The sequence below is a fragment of the Hyaena hyaena genome, unplaced genomic scaffold, assembly GCF_003009895.1.
Source record: "Hyaena hyaena isolate Hyena2069 unplaced genomic scaffold, ASM300989v1 scaffold_1020, whole genome shotgun sequence".
Lineage (NCBI taxonomy): Eukaryota > Metazoa > Chordata > Mammalia > Carnivora > Hyaenidae > Hyaena > Hyaena hyaena.
The window spans coordinates 366,258-392,471 of NW_024081651.1; the positions used below are offsets into that span (position 1 = coordinate 366,258).

At 33.4% G+C, this 26,214-nt stretch overlaps 1 long non-coding RNA gene across 2 annotated transcripts in view; it reads right to left on the reverse strand.

Moving 5' to 3' along the window:
• Nucleotides 1-26,214, reverse strand: part of LOC120223601 — a 226,343-nt gene that overhangs the window by 16,681 nt on the left and 183,448 nt on the right. The window contains exon 1 of one of the 2 annotated variants that reach the window (XR_005526343.1): nt 19,488-19,564. The exons of the other annotated variant lie outside the window; for it this stretch is intronic. This is a non-coding gene — a long non-coding RNA (uncharacterized LOC120223601). Of the gene's footprint in view, nt 1-19,487; nt 19,565-26,214 lie in introns of those variants that run through there. 2 annotated transcript variants of the gene reach the window in all.

Here is a 26,214-nt window from a genome sequence, read left to right on the forward strand (position 1 = left end):
ATTCTGGCTCTTTGAATGATAAGCAGTTCCCTATTTCAACCCTATCAGAAGTGACTCCTTCTGTATCTGTTAGAAAATTCTTCAGAGTTATGTTTACTTCTTACTAGCCAATTTATCACATATCAATACAACTCCTATTGTAGTTTATCATTCTTTATATGATTTTGTTAAAATCACTGTGTGGCCTCTCTCTGGATAGGTCACAGTTTTATATATATGATAAAATATGTTGATTGATTTTGTAAAGGTAAACTAACCTGGCATTCTTGGTATTAACCCCCTAGGGTCATGATACACTATTCTTTTAAGTATTGTTGAATTCAATTTGCTAATTTTATGTTGTAAATATTGCATCCACATCAGGTAAGATATTGGCATGAGGTTTTATTTATAATATCTTTAATATTGGTATCAGTGTAATGTTGATCTCATGAAACACATTAGAAAGTACAATTTACTTCAGTTTTCTGAAGAGTTTGTGTAGAATTGATATTATTTCTTCTTTAAATATTTAGCCAAATTCATTAATAAATTTTTTTGGGTTTGAGGTTATCTGTGTCATATAATTCTTAACTTTATAAATTCAATGTCCTTTATAGATATAAAACCATTCAGATTATCTATTTCTTCTTGAATGAGCTTCAGTAGTCTGTGCCTTTCAAGGATTTTTTTTCCAACTTTAACTAAGTTGTCTTATGTATTGGCAAACATTGTTCAGTATTTCCTTATTATTCTTAGTGTATATGTAGAAACTGTAATGGTGTCACCTATCCCATTCCTGATATTGGTTAATTTCTGTTTTTTATTTATTTTCTTTATCGGTCTCTTTAGAGTGTAATCAACTTTTAATTTTGTTGATTTTCACAAAGAGTTATTGATTTTCTACTTTTTGTTTTCAATCTCATTTGTTTTCTGTGCTGATTTTAAAGCTGGTTATTCCGGGGTGCCTGGGTGGTTCAGTTGGTTAAATGTCCAACTTTGGCTCAGGTCATGATCTCATGGTTACTGAGTTTGAGCCCCAAGTCAGGCTCTGCGCTGACAGCTTAGATCCTAGAGCCTGATTCAGATTCTGTGTCTCCCTCTATATCTGCCCCTCCCCTGCTCTCACTCTGTCTCTTTCTCTCTCAAAAATAAATTTAAAAAAATTTTAAGTTAGTTGTCCCTCAGAGAAAACCTACAGACACAACTTAACAGAATGTCACTAAATTCATATCTGTCAAAAATCACTCTGAATATAAATGGACTATATGCTCCAAACAAATGAACAGGGTATAAGAATAGATTAAAACAAACAAACAAACAAACAAACAACAAAACAAGCAAAAAACAAGAGAACAACAACAAAAACAAGACCCTTCCACTGCCTATAAGAGACTCATTGAAGATCTGAAGACAACTGCAGATTGAAAGTGAGGGCATGGAGAAATATTTATCATGTTAGTGGACCTCAAAAGAAAGCTAGCATAGTCATATTTATATCAGATGAACTAGATTTTAAACCAAAGACTGCAAGAAGAGATGTAGATGAACACTATATCATAATAAACGGGTATATCCAACAAGAAGATCAAACAATTATAAATATTTATGCTCCCAACTTGGAAGAACCCAAATATATAAAACAAGTAACAACGAACATGAAGAAACTCATTGATAATAAAACAATAATAGTAGGGTACTGTAACACCCCACTTACAGTAATGGGCAGACCACCTAAGCAGAAAATCAACAAAGAAACAATGGCTTTGAATGACACACTGGACCAGATGGATTTAAACAATATATACAGAACATTTATTCCTAAAGCAGCAGATTACACATTCTTTTTGAGTGCACATGGGACATTCTCCAGAGTAGATCACATACTGGCTCACAAATCAGGTCTCAAAAAAAACAAGACTGACATTATATCATGCATATTTTCAAACCACAACATTATGAAACTTGAAGTCAATCACAAGAAAAAAATTGGAAAGACCACAAATAGATGGAGGTTAAAGAACATTTTACTTAAAAATGAATAGGTTAACCAGGAAATTAAAGAAATTTAAAAAATCAATACATGGATGGAAACAAGTGAAAATTAAAACATGATGGTCAAAAACCTTTGCAATGCAGCAAAAGTGGTCATAAGAGGGAAGTATATAGCAATACAGGTCTACCTGAAGAAGCAGAAAAATCTCAAATATATACCTAACCATATACCTAAAGGAGCTAGAGAAAGAACAGCAAATGAAGCCTAGCCAACAGAAGAAAGGAAATACTAAAGATTAATGCACAAATAAATGATATAGAAGCAAACAAACAAACAAACAAAACCGAGTAGAACAGATCAATGAAACTAGGAGCTGGTTCTTTGAAAGAATTAATAAAATTGATAAACGTTTAGGCAGACTTACCAAAACAAAGAGAGAAAAAGCTCAAATAAATAAAATCATGAATCTCTGAGAGGAGAAATCACAGCCAATACTACAGAAATACAATTATAAGAAAATATTATGAAAAGATATATCCCAACAAATAGGGCAATCTGGAAGAAATGGATCAACTCTTGAACACATATAAACTACCAAAACTGAAACAGAAAGAAAGAGAAAATTTGAACAGACCCATTACCAGCAACCCAGAAAAGGAATTGAATCAGTAATCAAAAGTCTCCCAACAAACAAAAGTCTAGGGCCGGATGTCTTCTCAGAGGAATTCTACCAATCATTTAAAGTAGAGTTAATATCTATTCTTCTCAAGTTGTTCCAAAAAATAGAAATGGAAGAAAAACTTCAAAACTGATTCTATGAGAAGAGAATGGCATGGAAATACATAGTTAATGCACCTTCTCAATCTGAATAAACAACAACTTATTTTTAAACAGGAATGCTACTGAAGAATTGACTGTAAGTTCTCTGATTCTTTAGGTAATGTTTAGTTATATTATATATCAGTAGAATATTTAGGGGAAATGCTATAAGAGTTGTCAAAAAAGATATGATTATTATATGCTAACCACTTGGAATGTACAATAGGTAAATGTAACTTAAATCATTTAAAAGAAAAATAGCTTAAAAACTTAATATTAATTCCCAGTTTAACACAAAATTTCTTACAACTATTACTATTTCTGAATTACTATTGTTTTTTATTCAATTGCTAATAAAACATTTGGAGACAAAACAAGTAAGAACCTAATATAAAGATTTGCTGTAGATACTGAAAGTAATCACTTGTATGCTCAATATAAATAAATTACATATAATATAATTTATAGTATTAAGCATAAAATATGCAACTGAAGTGATTAATCACTTAAATAAAATTAATGCTTGCTTAACACTGTGTTTATTTCATGTCACTATACTTTTATTACAGCTTTAATTTGATTATGGTTGTAATGAAGGTAATTCTATTATACGCAATAAATGCCATTAATGCTAATAGCTGATAACCTATTCCATGGTGAGAAACATTTTAGGTACTATTTAGATTTCCACAAGGTCTACAGCTATTTATAATATTAAAACAAGAGCAACTGCACCGATAAATAGCAGTTTCTTTAGCAGTGATAGTTATTTTTTTTTACTTTGGTTTAAATTTTGTCTTTCAACTCAAGTTGCCTATCAGAAAGTTGCTAATGCAATTTTGAATAAACGAAGCAATTTATATATGCTCACATTTTTTGTGAATAATCATTAAGGAAATTCTTCAAACTAAATGGATCACATTATATAAGCATTCTTCACATCCACCAATATATAGGTGTTGAAAATGGTATAAAATAGATTAGGTTGCATCTCAAAAAATAGAATGATACTATTGAATTCAATAAAACATTATAGTAACTACCTAGAATGAGAAATGCAAATTTGTGATACACAGATTAATGTAGAAATAAATTTTCTTAAATATCCAATGTTTTTGAAGCCAATTACAAGGGATCCCTATTCAGAGCAGAATTTAGCAGAGTAAAAAGCCCATGGAACAAAACCTGACCAGTGACCTATTTGTCTACATGAAGTTTTATTGGAACACAGTCTCACTCATTTATTTACAATCAATTGTATTGTCTATCTCTGATTTCACACTGCAACAGCAGATATCATATGGCCCTCAAAGCCTAAACTATTTTCTGTCTGGCTCTTTGCTGACCACTGATCTACAGCAATTTCTTGGGCAAATAATTTACTTGGCAGCTCCCAAACTGATTAATACTTTTCCATTTCTTTTGCTTTCTCTTTTCTTTTCTTTATTTTTTTGTTCATTCCTCAACCAATTCTCATTATGCCTTTATTGTCTGGGTTTCATAATTTGTAATTGAGTAGCCCAGTGTCTCAGGCTTTGGATTTCCTTAGACCTACAAAAATTAGACCAACTAAGGTCTCATTAAAGCTGAGCAATGACAGGTCTACGAAATAGGCAGAAACAAATAAAATCCTTAGCGGGTGTTCTGTGATTTTCTTGAGAATGCAATTCATGAGAACTGAAAAAACATGAGTAACACAGTGGTGGGATATTTCAAGAGTAATGGCAATATACATAAGACAGGTAGATTGTTTTCTTTATTGTATCTACTTTATTTGTTAGTTTTGCAAGAGAATATAATAAAATATTTCATTGCTACTTTTTATTTGGCATTTTAAACAAGAAGTCTGAGAAAATTATTTTTTTCAAGTGGTGTTTTGATCAAAATGAGCTACATTTTGCTATAGTAATAAACACCTCCCAATTCTCATCAGTTAAAAAAATAATGTTTGTCATTTATATTAAATGTTAATTGTGGGTCAGCTTTTGCTCTGCTTTACAACACCTTCATTCCGTATCTGCTATGAGCAAAGCACCCCCTACCTGCAACATTGTAGGACTTGTGGAAAAGACACATGACAAACCAATCTCTGCTTCTTAAAACATCAGTTCTGAAATGACAAAAATATTTTAAAAAGTTACCTGGCCATACTCCTAGGTTCAAGAGAGACAGGAAATATAATAGCCCTACAGGCAAAGAAACTAACAAGACTTCTCCAGGAGCACAATGCAAATATCTATATATTCTGAGCAACAGTATTTTAAAACACTGTTTGGACTTTAATCTTGGATTCTTGTTAAGTTACATGTATGGATATTATAAAATTTGACAAATGTGTGGGAAATAATTAGCAGAGAATCAACTACTGGGGTTAGGCTATAAGAAACAATAAATCAGTAATCTAGGTTAGAATTTAATGTCTTCTGATGAAAGCTTCTTAAAAAATGTATACATGTATATATTATGTGTGTATACACACACATAATAATGAACAAATGTCAAGAAGAGGAAAAACAGAAATTAGAATATATTTCTGAGTTCAAAAGCTAACATTTCAAATGTATTCTTTATTGTCCATAGTATGCTATCATTGCCTTTCAACTCCAGTGTCTCAAATTATTTGTACTTTTTTTAATGTGAGTGCTTGTTTAAAAATTTTCTTTAAAGTTTATTTATTTTTCAGAGACAAAGACAGAGTGTGGGGGTGGGAGGGGCAGAGAGAGAGAGAGAGCGGGGGGGGGGGGGGGGGGGGGAGACATAGAATCCAAAACAGGCTCCAGGCTCCCAGCTGTTGGCACAGAGTCCTATGCGGAGCTTGAACCCACAAACTGCGAGTGTACTCTTGATAATGCTATATCAAATAAAGTCATCAATGAATTAAATTATATGAATGATCAGAAAACTCAAAACCAAACTTGTGAATTTAGCATATAATTTTAACTCTCCAAAATCCAATTTCCTCTTTGGAGAAAATAAATGTCAGCATATTGATGAAACCGCAATTATATGACTAAAACAGTGATTTTTTCTGAGGTACCCTTTTGAAAGGAGGGATGGCTTTGTACCTTTGGCAGCAGCTAGAATACATGGCCATTCAAAATATATGGTTTGACTTTCTCTCCTTGAAGCTTGGAGCAGGTACATATCACTGGATGTTTTCAAAAGAAGCTCCAAGAAAACAATTGCTGAAAGTGGACCTTGGAGGAGGGGGAGAATTCTCTTGAGTATGAAATAGATATGAAAGAGATACCATGGATTAAACTCTGGTGAAGTTGCCAGACTCCAGGAACAAAGAGGATATACTACAAGTTCTGAGAGGGGGAAAAACAGGACTTTAAAAAGGGAAGAGATTCATAACATAACACTGAATCTATCAACAGTACTGAACAATAAGCAATTGTCACAATGTTTGATAGTTGTATCTCAGAAGTATCTCACAAGTAACATGTTTGGCATATTTTTTAAAAGCAGGTCACTAGGTCTGGCCCACATACAAGAAGAAGGGATTACACAAGGGCACAAACACTAGGGAGCAAGAAGCACTGGTGATCACTTTGAAGATGATTACCACAAGCGCCTATGATAATTAAATTTAGTGCCCAGATTCTAGACATTCTTGGGACACTGGATTCATAGGAAATGAAGGAAGAAGTCAGCTGTTAAATAAACATCTATAGAAACAATAGATACCTACAAATAAATCAAGAGAAGAATATTCTGGCATACTTCATAGAGTAAATTTTCATATTGATTAGAAGATTTAGTTTCATTATATGCATCTATAGATCCAATTAATAGTTTAACTTTTTATCATTGATTGATTTTTTTGAGGTTATTTCAAATATATTTTTATCATGACCTTTCCCAAATCATCTTCTTCTATCTAAAAGACTTGTACTATGGTTTCTTGAGATCTATAAATTTTTTCAGTCCTCCATGAGTGCATTTTTACATTATGACATGTTTTTATAAATGAGTGTGCTTGATCAGAAAAATTATACTTCACTAGTTACCCTATCCTTGTATGTTATCTACTTTAAAATGCAATTTGGAATTTAAACATTCAAAATGGAGAAAAATCTTAAATTAGTACAGTCCATTTTGTTACTTTAAACTTATTCAGGTTTCAGGAAATTAAGTGGAATATACCAGTTTAAAATAATTTACAGATGCAAATGTATATTTAAACATTATTTCTTAAACAGCAACAGTGATTAAAAAAAATTCAAGACACTATCTCCTAAATGCATACTATGGCTGTGTTATTCCCACATCAATCAAAAAAAAATTCTCAGTTTCTTATCACATCCAAGGAGTGTTATAATTTTCATTTTTATTAACACTTTAGGAAAAACTTTTTGTAAAATCTTATTAAGCATTTGTGGAATATATTATGCTCCCAGATGAATGATTTTACCAAGTAATCTTGAAGACAAACCTCTAAAGAGAATCCCAAAGGAAATATTTGGGATTTACTCTTCAATGAGCAAAATAGGAAAAGAAACATTGTATCCTAATATTAGTACAGATAGATTAGTAATGTTAACTCCTGACAAACCAGTGATTTGTCATAAATATAAGATCCTTTTTAATTTACTTAAAAAATCTTTGCTGATCTTGTAAGGGAAAAAAAAGCCCTTATCTAGGCAATAAATAGACTTATCAAGACATCTGTCTATAGTCTTATGAATACAATAGACCAGTAAAACTTTTTTTTTAAATAAACATGTCTATAAATGTGCTTCTCTCCATACATAAAATATGGGAAGATTCAAAACATGGAAAGAGTGCAAATTAGAAGAAAGCCTTCAAGATTTTGCTAGGAGCTCTTGAGTTTATAATTATTAGTGCTGTCATATGTTTGGTGAAGATTTTTAAGACAAGGTAATATATAATTAAATATATATTTTTAAGTTAGAAAAATTCACTTTAGTAATTCACTTTAAGGAGAGAATAGGCTTTTTTATTTTAAGGGTAAAGGATTTTAAAATAATCTTTAAGAGCACCTGGGTGGCTCAGTCAGTTGAGCATCCTACTTGATTGAGCTTAGGTCATGATCTCAGTTTGGGGGTTCGAGCCCCACGTCTGGGCTCTGTGCTTATAACTAGCTCAGAACCTGGAGCTTATCTTCAGATTCTGTCTCTACCTCTCTCTGTCCCTCCCCTGCTCACACTGTCTCTCTCTCTCAAAAAAAATAAATAAAATATAAAAATAAAATTAAATAATCTTTTAGTTACACAGAAGTTTTAGTAGTATTTATGTTTTAATTTGAATTTAATTGTTGAAAATCTGTTTTCATACATATTTTTACAATTATTTGAAATGATTTTATGCTACTGCTTTCTAAGCCTTTTGCTTTCTGATATAATACTTATATGCTTCTTATCCATAAATTTACAAATATTATCAATATAACCATAATCTGAATTTTATTTTTTCTTGCTTCTTTTAAAAAAAATTTTTTTTAGTTTATTTACCTTTTGAGAGAGAGAGATAGAGTTTGAACGGGGGAGGTGCAGAGAGAGAGGGAGACACGGAATCTGAAGCAGGCTCCAGACTCCAAGCTGTCAGCACAGAGCCCGACGTGGGGCTTGAACCTACAAGCTGAGATCATGATCTGAGCCAACGTCGACTGCTTAATCAACTGAGCCGTCCAGGCGTCCTTATTTTTCTTGCTGCTTAATGGGAACACTATCTAACTGAATAATAGAAATATTTATTATGACCTATCTAGTTTTATCCAAATCCACTTACAAAAATATATCTAGATTGTCAATTTCAAAAGCATTAGCTGTTCTGGCCTTACAACTAGATTAAATCCAGTCTCTCAATTGTTCTAAAATATATTTTTAAAAAGCAATAATTCACAGAGGAGATCTGAATATCCTTATAGGTCTTTATGTTAGATGTTATAATTACTTTGGTGATTTGGATAGTCACACACCTAGTGACAGATAGTAGGTTAGGCATAAATTATCCATTTATCCATTTATCCATTTATAAATGCATTCTTGCTTTCTTTTTTTTTTTTCTTTTTTGCCCCCAAAGCCTAATCCAACTCTTCTACCTCTGTAAAGCCAAAAGCTGCTACAAAGTCAGTGGGGCTACTGCATCTCAACAATGAAATTTGGTCCAGGAATGTTTTCTCTTTTACAAATGATAAGAAACTGGGACCCCTGGGTGGTTCAGTTGGTTAATCACCAACTTCAACTCAGGTCATGGTCTCACGGTTTTTGAGTTCAAGCCCCATGTAGGGCTCTGTGCTGACAGCTCAGAGCCTGGAGCCTGCTTCAGATCCTGTGTCTCCTCTCTCTCTGCCCCTCTCCTGTTTGTGCTCTGTCTCTCTCTCTCTCAAAAATAAAATAAAAACATTAAAAATGCAAAAAAAAACCCCAAATGATAAGAAACTAATTACTGAATTCTACACCTGAAGGTAATATTACACTATGTTAATAAGCTGGAATTTGAAAAAACTAATCAGTTGGAGATTAGAACAAGTGTTTTGGAATGTAGAGTAAACTAAACTTGTATACATTCTGGTCATATGGAAAAATGAGATGAACATGTAGAGATGAGTTCCATCAAATATTGGATGTTTTTACTGAAAGCTGAATGTTATGGAGGACCTAAACAGCTAAATGAAAATTGTTAGTTGTTACTAATGTATGTAATATTAATAACAGAATACTTAAAGTTTCTCAGGTAGAGAAGAGATGAAAAAGAGATAGTATTTGAGGAGTCACATGATAAAATCCTAAATAAATTATTTTGCTTTCAATTTAGAAAAACTATGAGATTAAAATTATTTACTTAGAAAAGATGTGAAATGCTTTTTTTAAGGAAACATTAAGCAAATATCTGACATTAATAAAATGGGAAACAAAAACCTTAAATCAAAAATCTGATTCTTTGAATAAATAGATCAATGAACTTAAAGAACAAATAGGAGCAATATACATATCTTCATATATATATAGTATTAGAAATGTGAATTGGGTGAGCTATAGGTAAGAGATGAAATATTATGCTAAACAGGTTAGAAAACCTAAGGGAAACTGCTGATATCTTAGCAAAATATACACAAAGAAATATGACATAAGACATTAACTTAAATTGGCTAATTATATCTGAAAATAAAAATATTCAAGACTAACCTTTTAAAATAAGCATTTGGAAAAGATATTTCTAAAACTGACTTCCAGCTCTCTGGTACAGAATAGATAATTCAACATTATTTCGAGGATCCAGAACAGAAACAAAGGCAAAGCTCTCCATTCAATATTAGAAAACCAATATATAACTTTAATAGCACAACTAATAATACTAAACAAGGAAAATGATTATATTTTGCTTATGACTATGAATGTAAATATTTCATCAAACATTAACAAATAATTTACAAAAAAATATTCTATTATTTTATGAGGATAAGCTTTTAAGACAGGCCCCAAATGAATGTTTATTTCTCTTGTATTAAATGGTGCAGTACAAACAGGTCTTCAGTGACACGGGCTAGCAGGACAGTTATGCCCTCCATAGTACATGCCTTTCAGAATTTACCACTATTTTCAGGCAGTGGAACAAAGAGAACTTCAAGGACAAGAATCTCGGTTTTTTAATGAGATCAACTAAAAGCTAGACTCGTCATTTTTTTCATAGTTCATTACCCTGAATTCTGCCATAAAAACACAATTAGCTGAGGGAGGCATAAAAAACTGTAGTGTTTGGTCCAGTAGCTAATTGTGCAACTTCAACTATGGATTCTATTACAAAAAAAAAAAAGAAAAGAAAAAAGAAAGAAACAAAAAACGAAGCAGATACTAAATACTGTGAAACTCATTTTGTCGTAAAAACTGAGTAAACTTTATTCTAAAAATGCAATGGAGTTTTAAAATCCATAAAAATAACTCATTGCACCCTTAAAGTAACTAGGGAACACTTAAGCCACGTTGATTTCATGACCAAGCATCTCACATGGGCCCTTATTGCCAAAAGCAATCTTACTATATTTTACTAAACCATCTACTCTCTGCTGTCTTAGATAACTATTTTGTAGTTTCTAATATCTTCAAAAACCTCCAACACTCTTCTTTCATTTCAAATATCAATAAACTGGGTCTTTGTCTCATGGAGAAAATACAGGAGAAGAAAAATTTCTCATCCTTTGCCAGTCATCCCTCAACTATGAGCAACTGTACAATATGGGCTGTACTCTTTCTCATTACAGTATATAAACTGATCATACTCCTACCAAAGGGCAGCAACTTCACTTGCCTTGAGGACTTAGTTCTTTCCATGATAATCTTATTATCCTATAACATCAGATTTTACTTCTCTATAAGATCAGTTCCAACAGCAGGGAAGCATAGTGTTTTCATTTTTCAGCTAACAAAATAAATCTTCCTTTTAACCAAATTGCTTTTAGTTAAAATTCTCCTTTCTCCTTTAGAGCAAAACTTCTCTAAAGTGGTCTGTACTTCCTCACTTGACTCTTGAACCAATGTGGTCAAGCTCTAGAGTCAACCTTTAGGCTACCGGGTCACCAGATCTCATCATTGCTTAATATGATAATTAAATGTCAATCTTCATTTTTGTTAAATTCTCAGCAGCATTTGATGTGGTGGATCACTCCTTCTATTTCATTTCATTTCACTTTATATTTTTTTAACGTTTATTTATTTTTGAGGGAGAGAAAGAGACACAGAGTGTGAGTGGGGGAGGGTCAGAGAAAGGGAGATGCCTTATTTGAAGCAGGCTGCTGTCAGCACAGAGCCCAAAGTGGGTCTCAAACTCACAAACTGTGAGATCATGACCTGAGACAAAGTCGGCCGCTCAACTGACTGAGACACCCAGGCGCCCCTCACTTCTTCGATTTTAGAACACTCTTCATTTGGCTTTTAGATTTCCATTCTTTCCTCATTTTTTTATAGTCCATGGATATTCCAACTTATTCTTCTATGTCTAATTCTTCTTTTAATTAATTTACAGTGCTTTTCTTTGTAACTCTGTGCCCTGCTGTCTTTTCTATCTATATTTATTTCTTGGATAATTTCATCCAGTCTCATGGTTTTAAACATTATCTATACAGGACTACTCCAGATCTAAATCTCTCTAAATTCCAGACTTGTACATACAACTGCCTATCCAATAACTCCTCTTGGATTTCTAATAGGTTACTTTACATTTTTCTCCAACATTCTTCTTCACTAATGTTCCCAAGGCCAGCAAATGGCATTGTTACCTATTTGCTTGGGTTTTGACTATATAGAAATTTCAAAATAATCCATCCTTCCCTTTTTTTTAATTTCACCTCCTCAAATCTATCAGCAAATGTTGGTGATCTTCTCTTCAAAATCCAATGACTCTCCAATATCTCCATTTTTGCAAACACAATGTGTTGTATCAACGTTTTGGAATATTACAATAGCCTTTTGACATGGCTTCTTGCTTCTATTTTTGCTGGCTCATAATAAAGCAGACAAATTGATCAGATAAATCAGATGTATCAAAATTTTCACTTCCTATAAGCTACAATATTTGAGAGCAGACTAAGGCACTATTTCATCAACTAGAAAAAATAGGCAAATAACAACAAAAAAAAATCACTTAGAAGCATCAAAAATATTTTAAAGTAAGGAAGACTAGATAGTCTAATATGCCATAGAAGTGAAGTACTCATGTTAGTCAATTGAACCTACTTTTCTACAGGAAGCAGTTACCAATTTTTGGTATGAGCAAAAAGTCATTTCACAGGGTGGTTTCTGGGAGATAGGAAAACAAACAGATATTATGAATGCCACATAAAATGAAGAGATAAAATTAGAGACATAAGGGGATGCAAATAAAAATATAAGGTAAATAAAAGATACTCAGACCTAACCAAATAGAGAGAAAAATTTTAAAAAATACAGGAGAGTACATGAGAATCAAATATGAAACATTCAGAAATAACTATCTCATACTCATGATTTATTCCGTACAAACTTCCTAGCATTTTTTGAAGATCACCAGATTCCTCATCATAATTTATAATTTCTGGAAGTTAACTACTTTTATCTTTATCTTTAAGCCAAAAAATTACAGGATATTAACTATTGTTATTGTTGTCTTTCCCTGTATAAGATATTCTACTGAATCCAATCAGCCAAATCAAGAAATAATTTGTACAAATATTGCCATATCAAAAACTTTTTTTCCTCCTTTTGATGATCATATGCTTGTATTCCTAGAAAACGTGACAACCAGTAAAAAAAAATGTACAAAGATTCCAGACTCCTTGAAATTTAAATTTGAGAACTTGGAATCAATAGAATAATAGCATATAATTACAACATATGCCACAAAGTGATAATTGTTAAAGAAAAAGGAAATTTAGAAGTGGGATTAGGATAAGTGGAATTTAATGTATTATTACAGGTAGAAGTATAATTGTATCTCTTCCCTACAATTCATCTTCTGCATTCAAATAAAAGAACTTTCTGAAGTGAAATCTGGCGACACCAATTGTTTGCTCAGAACTCTTCTGCTCTCAAATTGGCATGACATAAATGATGCTTAGTGATTTTGTTTCACTGTACATATTCAGAGTCATCTTAACTTCTATCCACAATTCATGAGACACTTTGGAAATATTGAACTGCTTCTTTCTCTGTTTGAAATATCCTGTTATCATTGAGATTAGATAGTTTATACATACACCACAACACCCTGCTGAGTTTTATCTTTGCTGAAACCTTTTGTGACCTTTCTCAGAGTGTTAATCAACCTCTATTTCACCTACGAGTTTTATAGGTATATTCACTTAAACGACTAGACAACAATCTTATGTTTATATAATATATAGTTAAGATGAAATTGCCATTATTATATGCATAGTATATTGTTACCTTTTCTAGGTAGTGAGCAACTTAAGAACTGGCACACTGTCATTTTTATCATTTCTTATCTCATAAGAATAGAAGAATGTTTGGTGTATTTTAATTATCCAATACATGCTGAATATAATGGTAAATAAATAAAAATAATATATAATGGTTTTAACTAAGGACTATGAGACTGTCTTTTCAAAGGGTCATCTGTATTCATAGATAGCTAAGTAAATATTTTTTTAGAAAAGCAGATTCTGCAAATCACCATGACAGTTTACAGGCTCTAGAAGGAAGTATTAGCAAGTAGCAAAACTTCTAAATGAGCAGCTCATATTTATATCACAGATTTTCAATAGCACATAGTGTTTATGGATGTAATATTGGAGAGAATCTTAAATTTAATGAGGTGTTGACATTAGATGCAGATGAATACTTCAATCTACATAATATATACATATTTTCTTTTTGTACAAAAATCAAAGAATTTGATTTGATTAAATGTAAAGTCTGGGCATATGATAAAAAAATATGCTCACAGAATGAAGTCTTACTATATAACCAAACAAATCTCCTGCAAGGACTGAATAAATTATTCTTATTTTCTCAAGACCATGAGTAACTATTTTTAATTGTTGAGTATTCTTTTGTTAATATTATGTTCCAAATGCCAAAATTATAAAAATAATTAAAATAAGGATTATAACGTAATATAATATTTAGTACTTGGAAATTGGATGGATCCACTATTACTAATATTACTTTTAAACTTAGAGTAAGGCAGAAACAGCACAAAGGAATAGTATCATTTATCTATAAGAGTACAGATATCTAGTATTATATTTTATCCTATATAGTATGACATATATTTGAAGTGTGAAATTTTGAAGTATATTTTGAAGCCATCTTATAAGAATTAAGTAGGGTTGGGGTGCCTGGGTGGCTCAATTGGTTAAGCATCCGACTCTTGATTTTGACTCAGCTTATGATCTCACGGTTAGTAGGTTTGAGCCCTGTGTCAGGCTTGAATAAATAAAAATAAATAAACTTAAAAAAAAGATAGAATTAAACAGTTACTGTGATTTAAAAATTATATTTAATTTTCCAAGAGGATTTTGATTTAAAATATTTTCTAAGGTGGCTTGCCTTCAGAGTCAATCTATTTTGATATAAATCTTTTTTTAATGTTTATTTTATTTATTTTGAGAAAGAGAGCAAGCAGGGGATGGGCAAAGGGAGATGGAGAGAGAAAATCGTAAGCAGGTTCCATGCTGTCAGCTTGATCTCCTGAACTATGAGATCATGACCTGAGCTGAAATCAAGAGTTGGACACTCAACCGACTGAGCCACCCAAACGCCCCCATAGCAGTCTTTAATGACTCTGATATTTGCACTGAAAAAGCCATAAGGGGCGCCTGGGTGGCTCAGTCCATTAAGCATCCGACTTCGGCTCAGGTCATGATCTCACAGTTCGTGGGTTCGAGCCCGGCGTCGGGCTCTGTGCTGACTGCCAGCTCAGAGCCTGGAGCCTGCTTCTGATTCTGTGTCTCCCTCTCTCTCTGATCCTCCCCTGCTCACTCTCTCTCTCTCTCTCTTATAAATAAATAAAAACAAAAAATTTTAAAAAGTCATAAAATTCTGCCAATTTTTTTATTTTTATCTAGCTAAACATAAATTATAAAGAATAGAAAAGAGCTACCAACAATTAACAATTAAAAGTAATTTTAGGGAAATGAGTTCATAATTTAAGTAAATAAATTAACATAAAGCTAAAATTTATAGAACTGTGAACCATTTTAAAGAACTAAAAGGAAGAACTGAAATGCTCATCCATGATGCGTTTTTTTAAGTAAAAACTTTGAACACAGTATAATATGATTAATTATTTTCATTTGCCTTATATTCTGATGCTATGCATATACTTGTTTTATTCTTTTTATGGTACTTTGGAGTAATTATATAACACAGTTTTTGTTTTTTGTGGGGTTTATTTTGGTCACTTGTTTTAATTCAAGTGTAGTTAACATACAGTGTTATATCAGTTCCAGGTGTACAATATAGTGATTCAACAATTCTATACATTCTTCAGCCCTCATCATGGTAAGGTACTCTTTAATCCCCTTCACCTACTTCAACTATCCCCTCAAACGCCTCCCCTCTGGTATCCATCTGTTTATTCTCTATAGTTAGTTAAGAGTCTGTTTTTGGTTTGTCTCCCTCCCTCCTTCCCTCCCACCCTCTCTCTCTCCCTCTCTCTCTCATTCTCTCTTTTTTTTCCTTTGTTCATTTGTTTTACTTCTTATACTCCACATATGAGTGAAATTATATGGTATTCATCTTTCTCTGACTGGCTTATTTTGCTTAGCATTGTACTCTCTAGATCCAACCATGATATTGCAAATGTTCCAATTTCATTCCTTTTTATGGCTGAATAATCATCTTTGTGTGTATGTGTGTGTGTGTGTGTGTGTCTGAGTGTATGTATACCAGATTTTTTTTATCCATTCATCTATTTATGGACACTTGAACTGCTTCCATAATTTGGCTAATGAAAATAACGCTTCATTAATCACAGGGGTGCATACACCCCTTTGGATTAGTATTTTCATATTCTTTGAGTAAAGAGACACCTAATGCACTTTTTGATAGCTTAACTGACCTTGTCAGAGGACAAAGTAGGTTGGGTGTCAAATATGCAAAGGAGTTCAGTGAATCCCATCACTATCATTCCATATATATTATTATTTCAATAAGAACTTTTAGCTGGTCTAATAAAAAGTAAATATTCTGGAGAAGATCTATTCAACAGATAATCTTACAGCAGATTTTCTTGATAGCTAGCTGTGATTAAACCCCAGGAAATGCAGACATAGGTGAGTAATTGGAAGAGGAAGGCAATATCCAAAGGCTACGAAAGAAGTATTAATCTGGAGAATGAAGAGACTTCTACAACGGAGACAATGCATGGATTCATTGCCCAAACCAGTTTTCCTCGTCCAGTGTCCATTACGGGGATCCCCTGCTTTTCAAAAGTTTAGGTTCACCACTTTGCTTTTAAGAAAAATCTACATTAGTACCTGTTTTCACCCACTGAAAGAAATCTGAAGAGGTTTTTGCTTTTATGGAAGAAGGTGAAAAGCATTCAACATTTGTTTTGAAGCAAGCCGCGGTAGTGGCAGCACACACCCCAAGCAGCAAAAGTGGCTCCACCACGCTCCTTCCCTGGCAACTGTTCTCAGCATCTTGGCATGAAGCTGCCATATGGGAGCTGTGTCTGGGAGCATCTGTGCTTTATCTTGATTTGTTTTGTGCATCCATTAGCAAGATGTATTCTCAGGTACGAGAAAAGCCTAAGAGGTTATTTTGGGGATCTGAGAATGTTCAAAAATTTTCACTATCAGTTAATGGTAACTGTTTCTTTGCTTTACACCGTTTCTGCTTACCAACAGTTTTATAGAAACACTCCATTTTGGATAGCGGGGAAAACCTGTTTAAGAGTCATGTTTCTAATTCTAGGCACAGGATATGGCAAAAGTGACGTTTTTAAGTATATTGGAGAATGTAAGCTGAGTATTGACCGACCTTTATCCTCACTTTGTCTACCAGCAGATGAAGGAATCAGATTTCTGACTTCTTACCGTCCTTTCTTTTCTCTTCTCTTTCTTCCTCTCTTCTTTCATCTTTCTTCTCTGATTTCTCTTTCTCCTCTGCCTCCTCCTCTCTCAATTTTTTTCTTCTTTTTAGATGATTCATCAATTTTCGAAAATGTCTAGATGGCCAAGTTATTCTTTCTATTCAACAGATATTTATCTGTATACCTCCATGTAGGATCATCTGCTTGAGATGCTGCAGTTTATGAAAGGTCATTAACTGTGAAGTGCACATTTTCTGAATATATTTTGAAATAAAATATTTAGGTTTTTTTGCATATTTGTTTACATTAGTATAAGTGACAGAAATTTCATTTATTTAAAATTGAGATATAATAGTGCAGATCCTAAGTATGTCAAAATTTTGGTTAAATAAATATTTTAATACATATTTGGGAATTAACTTTTATGAAATATGCTACAAATGGGTAGAAATTAAGAGACATTTAGTTATTTAGAAATGGTAATGATTATTAAAACCCTTATTTATGTATTTATAAGAAATGTAACAAATAAGCCTTCTCAAAAATATAACTGTGAAGGTTAAAACTATTTATGGATGAAGACAAATTTTATTATTTGTACATTCATGCCATGACCCTTTCTAGCAATTTTTAAATTCATTGTAGTATGCATATGTGAAAACTTCTCTGAACCATGAAAGCTTCTGGCAGCATCACTGCTTTATTTTTTTCAATTTTATTTATTTATTTTTTTTAATGTTTACATGCTTTTTGAGACAGAGAGAGCGCAAGCTGGGGAGAGGCAGAGAGAGAGGGAGACACAGAATCTGAAGCAGGCTCCAGGCTCTGAGCTGTCAGCACAGAGCCCAATGCAGGTCTTGAACCCACAAACCGTGAGATCATGACCTGAGCCAAAGTCAATGCTTAACCGACTGAGTCACCCAAGCACCCCTATTCTTTTCAATTTTAAAATGAGATAATTGTATCATCCTCTGAAATGATGGCTTAAGAAATCAATTTTATCTAGTCGCTTTCCTAAGGAAGCTGCAGTAGGAGAAAACTACTTTGTAATAGAAATATTCAGACATTTTTCCAGTAGAGTGTAGTATGTCACATTTATAGGGCGTGTGAAACCTTCCATGTGCTCTGTAAAACATTTTATACTGTTTAACTTGTGTGATTTGCAATTAATCTCAGTGTAACAGAACAGCAGGAAATATTTCTGAGGTTTAAGAATGTTTTCTTTTCCCACTTTTTCTTAGAATATGTAAGCTGGATATGCCACAAGAAAATTCGTTGTCCTAAAATTATAATACAATCTTGTTACAATGCCTGGCACTTTTGTAGCAAGTTGCTTTTCTGTCTGTTCCTTTCAAAGTTATTATTATAGTGAGGTGATCATTTTACTCTGACAATAAGCTCTTTTTCATTGCTGTCATCAGCTGTACTCTACTGCCTTATTGGGTACCTTCACCTGCTCTTTGACTGGTCCTTTCAACTGAGCATGTATCAAAATTTCATTTTCCATTAGTCATATGCTTTAGTCAAATCACTTCCCTGAACCTTGATTTCTTAATGTGTGAGGTAGACAAATTATCCTACTTGATTTCTAATCTGTCTCCCAGTCCTTAAATTATATACAGTTTTGTTTTGTGTCTGGTCTCCCCAAAGAGAAGCTCCTCCTTGTGATTTTCTTCTTGAAATGACACCACTATTTCTCCAGGTATTCACATTTAAATTTTCAAATTCAAATGTTTCTTTTAAAAGAAATTTTCTTTTTAAAATTTCCTCTTCTCTTTTTTAAGTTTATTTATTTTCTCTGCCCCTTCCCTTATTTTTCTCTGCCCTTTCCCCACATGTGTGTGGTGAAGGGGCCGAGAGAGAGGGAGAGAAAATCCCAAGCAGGCTCTGCGCTGATGGAAGTCTGGACTTGGGTATGGAACCCACAAACTGTGAGATCATGACCTGAGCTGAAGTCAGATGCTTAACCAACTGAGCCACCCAGGCACCCCTCCACAAACATTTTGAAAACCATTGAAATGCATGGCTTAGAATGACTTCCTATAGTCATATGTAATTGTAGAACTAATTTAACTTTTAAGTTCAAAAAACATGACACAAATTATTGAAAAGATTTGATATTTAATTGAAATATTAATTAAATATAGTTTACCAGTTCTGCATAAAATCAGAATTTGCTCATAGTTAAACTTACCTTCTTATGCCACCTTTGACATTTGAATGTTGCTCAGATGTCTAACATTCTGTTTGTCTTTATTTATTTTTTTAAATTTTTTTAAATATTTTTTTTATTTATTTCTAGGAGAGAGAAAGAGAGACAGCGTGAGCAGGAGAGGGTCAGAGAGAGAGGGAGACACAGACTCTGAAACAGGCTCCAGGTTCTGAGCTGGCAGTCAGCACAGAGCCCGACGCGGGGCACAAACCCACGAACCGCGAGATCATGACCTAAGCGGAAGTCGGACGCCTAACCGACTAAGCCACCCAGGCGCCCCTCTGTTTGTCTTTAAAGAAGAAAAGTTCTTAACTGTAGGCAAAGTTTCAATTTAACTCTGACTTTATTGAAACAAAACCAAACACACACACACACACACACACACACACGCATGCACACACACACACACGTATACATAATCTTCCATACATATTTCAGGGGAGAAATCTAAATTTTCTATTATCTTCCTTTACCAATATTATAAAACATATAAAAATATCTATATGTAACTGATTGCTATACTTTATCATCTTGCATGCTTAAATAGCCTTGATTTTCTTAAATATATATATGGGGCATAACTGGTTGGTTGACTGATTTTTTTTTATTATTTCAAAGAGAAACCCCACATCTGTTATCCATCACTCCTCAATCCCCCCAACTTACCCCAGCCCTAGGCAGCCTCTAATCTCTACCCTCTGGATATAGATTTGTCTCTTCTGGGCATTCCATATAAATAAAATCATGTAATATGTGGTCTTTTGTGACTGAATTTCTTTGTCTAGCATAATGTTTTCAAGGTTTATTCATGTCGAAGCATAAGTCCAGAATTCATTCCTTCTTATGGCTGGATAATATTCTAAGGATATCCCACATTTTGTTCATCCATTCATCAACTGATGGACATTTAGGTTGTTTCTACTTTTTGACTGCCAGAGTATTTTTGTACAATTTTTTGTAGACATACCTTTTCATTTCTCTTGGGTATGCACCTAGGAATGGAACACTGCATCATACAGTAACTCTGTGTGTAGCTGTTTGAGGAATTGCCAGACTGTCTTTCACAGCAGCTGCATTAATGTACAACTCACCAACAGTTTATGAAATTTCTAATTTCTCCACATCTTTGCCAACACCTATTATTAACTATCTTTTTACTACAGCCATTCCAATGGTGTAAATTGGTATCTCATTGTGGTTTTAATTTACATTTCCCTGATAGCTAATGATGAACATCTTTTCATGTATTCCTGGCCATGAATCCAAATCCCTTCTATATTTATTAATTGGGTTGTTTATTTTGCTATTGTTGTCATTGTTGTTGGTTGTAGAAGCTCTTTATATATTCTGGATATGAATCTCTTATCAGATCTTGGATTTAAAATGTTTTCTCCCATTCTGTGGATTCCTTTTACTCTGTTGATAGTGTTCTTTGATACATAAAAGTTTTTAATTTTGAATTGGTCATTTTATCTATTCTTTATTTTGTTGGCTGTGCTTTGGTATCATATCAAATAAACCATTGCCAAGCCCAAAATCTTGAAAATTTTCTCCTGAGTTTTCTTTTAGACGTTTGTAGTTTTAGCTCTCATGTTTAGGTCTTCAATACACTTGAGTTACTTTTTTATGTGGTATCAGGTAAGTCTTTTGTCTATGTTTTAATCGGATTATTTGTCTTTTTATTAAAGAGTTGCAAATTCATTTATTTTTGTACATTTATAATATGATCGTTTCTTTTTTTGGTTTGTGAATTCCTTAGGGCAGAGGTATCTTCCCAATTTTGGCATCTTCAGAGCTCAGTCTGATGATAAGCATAGAGTAGATGCTGAAAAATTATTTACTGAATTGAGCTTACATAAGATTCAAACAATATTAATCATGTTGTTACCTAAGAAAGTATATGGAAGATTATGCATTCCATCTATTTTGTTCATTTAATAATATTCAGGTTTGAAATCACCTAAAGTGCCTACCTTTATTGCATTTCCTTGATGCTTTTCAGTCTCATTTGGTGAGTAATTTCTCTTGCCAGCCCAATCCAAGCCTAAATCATGTTGGCTACTCTTTCTTTCCTTCGAAGCCTTTACTGTCAACCTCCTTTCCTTTTCAATAGTCCTAAACCAGGATACATAGGTAAAGAAGTATCTACTTCAGATAAAGCCAACCCCACGTGTATGAGGACCATATGCCCTATGATAGCCTGGATAACATCTTATCTAATGGATAGCCATACAGCTACCCACACAGCACCTTCGTCTTTTAAAGGCTTGGTCTTCTAAATTTGCATGTTCATGAGAAATGGCTCAACTTTTAATTAATTCTAAACAAACACCCAGAAGGACAACAGATTGCAAAATTGCCCTTATCAGCATTTACTATATATATGAGTGTGTGTATGTTAGTCTGTATTTATCTTATATACTTACATTTAATACTTACTTTATATAATATATTTACATTATTCATAAATATTATTTAATGTATATTCATATACACACATATATATAACATTTCATAGACATTTCTGGAGAGAGGTCTAAATTTTTTATTATCTTTCTTTGTGTAGATTACAAAATATAGATAAATCTGTATATGTAACCATCTGGGATGGTTAAATATATTTGATTTTTAAAGATATATATCGTTGGCATGATTTTATATTAATTGATATTTTTTGAGAAAGTGAATATTGAGTAAGATTGCTGAGAATCACTTAGAATTAAAAACAAAAACCAAATCAAAACAAAACAAAAAAACTCTTATCCAAGAGAAAAAGCACTTGAAGCAGGGAGATATTTTTAAACAATGAAAAACAAGGAACATGTTTAAACAATGAGCAAAGCTAGGAAAAGGTAATCATTTTTATTAAAGAAAGAATATACATGCTTGGTGGAGAGTGATAATGAAAATATCCTTGGCCTATATTTGAAAGTGTCTTGTTATTTCACTTCATGTACCAGAATTCAGTGAGAAGTTAGAGGTTGACTCTGACTATGCAATAATGACATCAATACATTCAATTAAGTGGAAAAAAAGTCACCTTATTGAGAAAATAATAACATCACTCAAATTGGTCATTTTTCATTGTGTAGGAAAAGTATTGAGATAATTAGCTGAAATTCCCAAGTAAACAAAATACTCCATCATTGTGAAGGCATCATCAGTGTAAGTAAAATATCAACTGGACAAATTAGTCTCTCATATCAACACTGGACTTTCCAATTCTGGCACTTACAAGATAAGTGACTTTTACTAAGCCATTTATGTTCTCTGAAATTCAGTTACCTCATTTTAAAAATGAAATGCCTAATTCAAAGAGTGGCTGTAAATTTAAAGTGAAATAGAATGATTTCAAATGAACACAGAATCTATCATGTAGTAGAAACTCCTTTTTACCTTTTTCAGGCCAAGACCTCTTAGTCAGATATATGATTTGATTAAATCATGTGATATTGCTATGACTTTTAAAATTTACTATCTATGCCAATGGGGAGTATCTAAAGAATCAAGACAAGTACTGCATGATAGAAAATAATCTAATTTGATCCTGAGATTTACAGTGAATTAAATGCATTTCATATGATTCATCTAATTCACATAGTACATCAAATATCTCATTGTGGTTAACATAAAAATGTTATATAAACACACACATTTTTTAAAGTTCTCTAAGGAGAATTATGTATGTTAATTTTACCTCATTAGAACATGCATGCAATGTTTTATGTGTCAGGGGCAGTTCTAAGATGTAGGGGATATAATAAAAAATCATGCTTGTACTATTACATGGCAAGGAATAATGGCCCAAATTTACTGGGAGTTACACTGCCATGTTACACAAAAATGCCACGACACAGGTAAATGGAGGTTACATGGGGTGGGTGGGTGTAGAGAGAACCATTGCACAAGTCAGGGTTGTCACTAGCCCATGCGGTGTCTTTGTGTAAGTGAGAAAAGGGTGTCTCTTACTCCAGCTACATTCCCGAGCCACCGAGTAAGGCTGATGAGTTGAGTGATAACTAGATTTCAATGAGATCTGTCCCCTTGGTTAGGGTGTTAGTACAATACATACAAAGTACAACAGCTTGGCCCTAGATCAGAGATTATAACCCAGTTTTATTTTGGTAACAACATTAAAGAGTTTCCCCACTGTGCTAACTAGCAATTTAGTGTACAGAAGGTACAAACTATGGATACAGATGGTGACAGAGTGTGAGCAGCGATGGCAGTTCAGTCACTCCACACTCTCTCTCGGCTCTGGTAAAGCCTGGTTTTTTATTTTAGCTCCTCCTTTGAATAGGATAATGGGTTTCCTATCAGCGTAGGTCCAGGAAAAGTTTGATCCAGGCAAGCCATTCCTCTGCCCCTCTTGGTTCCTGCCTGAGTCCACTGATTGCCTGATGATTCACATTCTATTTACATCTCATTCTCTGAATTTATGGTTTTCAAATTACTTTTTCCTACCTAAATATCTCCTCAAAATATTTAATATGAATTGTCAATTTATTGTGAAGAACAGCCAGCTGCTAGTCCCACTGATTTCTCTGCTTCCCTGCTCTCAGGTACCTCTGGGACATCACTAGGGCACCACAGACTGACAGGCCACTCCAGAATAGTCAAGATTCTTGACTTTGTTCCACAGAAGATCCATCTATCTCCCATTTCTCCTGGAAGAACTAAAACTATATACTTAAACTCAAGGGTTAATGGCTTCTCCCTACCTATGCACTACTTGGAAAAAAAAGTTTCTAACACCTTACCTTAAAAGAATAAATCTAGTGCCATGGGGGAAAAATTATATTGTTATCCTTTCACTCACCGTAAGGAGCTGATTCTGCTCCCAATTAGAAGTGGTTTTCCTTGATCCTGTTCTAATGACCTTAGTTAAATGCTCAGGGCTGTGATCGATCAAATTAGTTAATATCTTCGGGTTTGAATTTCCATATACACAGTGGATTTAATGTTTTCTATCTAGCAGGGCTATTATAAGACCTGAATACATTATATATCAGAAGCCTATCAGGAAAGAGTATTAATTATTATAGGAAAATAACAAGGATGAGCACATTAAATACCCTTTCCTTTGGAATTCAAAATTCTCCCTGTGAACTAAAAGTGCATGCATTGGATAGGAAACTCATGGACAGAAGTCAAGATACCCATGGACTTCAAGACCGCCACTTTACCCAAGATTCATGAAGGCTTCTATTTAAGAAAACATTTGTTGAGACTTGAGGAGGCAGTGATACGGGAGTATTTTTACACACTTTTAGGCAGGTGCGACTTGAGAAGAAATACAAGTTAAGAAATTGCATGTATTGGAAGCTAACCTCCAAAATTCATGGCACTTTCAGAAAACTATGCCTTTTACAAGACAGGGTTCTCTTATGGAAAATAAAACTATCTTCATCAGCACAAGAGTAAACACTACTTTGGAAATAAGAAATATTAATCATTACTATCCCTTTTCTTTAACCTCTAATACGTTTCTCTAACATATGTTTCCCAAAGTTCAGGTAAAATACCTTTTAAGTAATTCATTCATTCCAAAGGCAGAAATGATGTGAATATTTTACTCTGTCTTCCTGGATATGATAGGAACCAGAAGCTATTCTATAACTTAAATTTGGCAAGTTTCATTTTATTTTCACTGACATTATAATGTTGACTCAATCAAAATTCATATCTGGGAATGACTGAATTACTTTTTAGTAGTGCACATATTGCTTTCCATGAAGTATCAGTAATATACATTTTATTTTCCAGTCTCTACTAATAGACAGTGAGCCATTATTTTAATTTCTAGTGGAATGTTAGCAAGAAAATCCTGAGTACATTAACCAAAAACTCTGTCTTTGTTTTGACTGCCTTTTCTTTATATATAACTGATAGAACATATAGATTGGTTTCTACTTGTGTGTGCTTTTGAAAAAAAAATTACATATAAATAAAGAGAGCGGGGTGGAATTTGTTAACCTATGAACTGTCCTTTGATGTAGTTATTTGGTACTCTGCAAAATTTTTTTAGCATCATGTTCTTTTGATTGTGGATAGATGTTTTTTTGGTTTTTTTTTAAAATATTTTTATTTATTTCTAGGAGAGAGAGAGAGAGACAGCGTGAGCAGGGGAAGGTCAGAGAGAGAGGGAGACACAGACTCTGAAAGAGGCTCCAGGCTCTGAGCTGGCAGTCAGCACAGAGCCCGATGCGGGCACGAACCCACGAACCGCGAGATCATGACCTAAGCGGAAGTCGGACGCCTAACCGACTAAGCCATCCAGGCGCCCCTGGATAGATGTTTTATAGTGAATTGAAAACAGAGGCATTTGTAAGGAGACAATCCAAGAGCGGTTTATGCGCTGCCAGCAATTTGAAGCAATGAGGTGATTGGGAAGCAGACCTACATGTTGCAGGTACACAGTGTAAATTAAAAAAAAAAAAAAAAAAAACTGGAGTTGAGAGGTCTAATTCTAGACCTGGTTTTACTGTAATCTCCTGGTATTCCCATTACTCTTATGTAATGTAACTTTGGGTAGCAGCCCCACAATGCTTAGATTTTCTACTCTGTTTTATTCAGTCATTTCCGACTGTGTTTAGTTTGGGAGGCTTCTTCTACAGAGATATCCTCAAGCTCAGAGATTCTTTTTTCTTTTTCTTTCTTTCTTTCTTTCTTTCTTTCTTTCTTTCTTTCTTTCTTTCTTTCTTTCTTT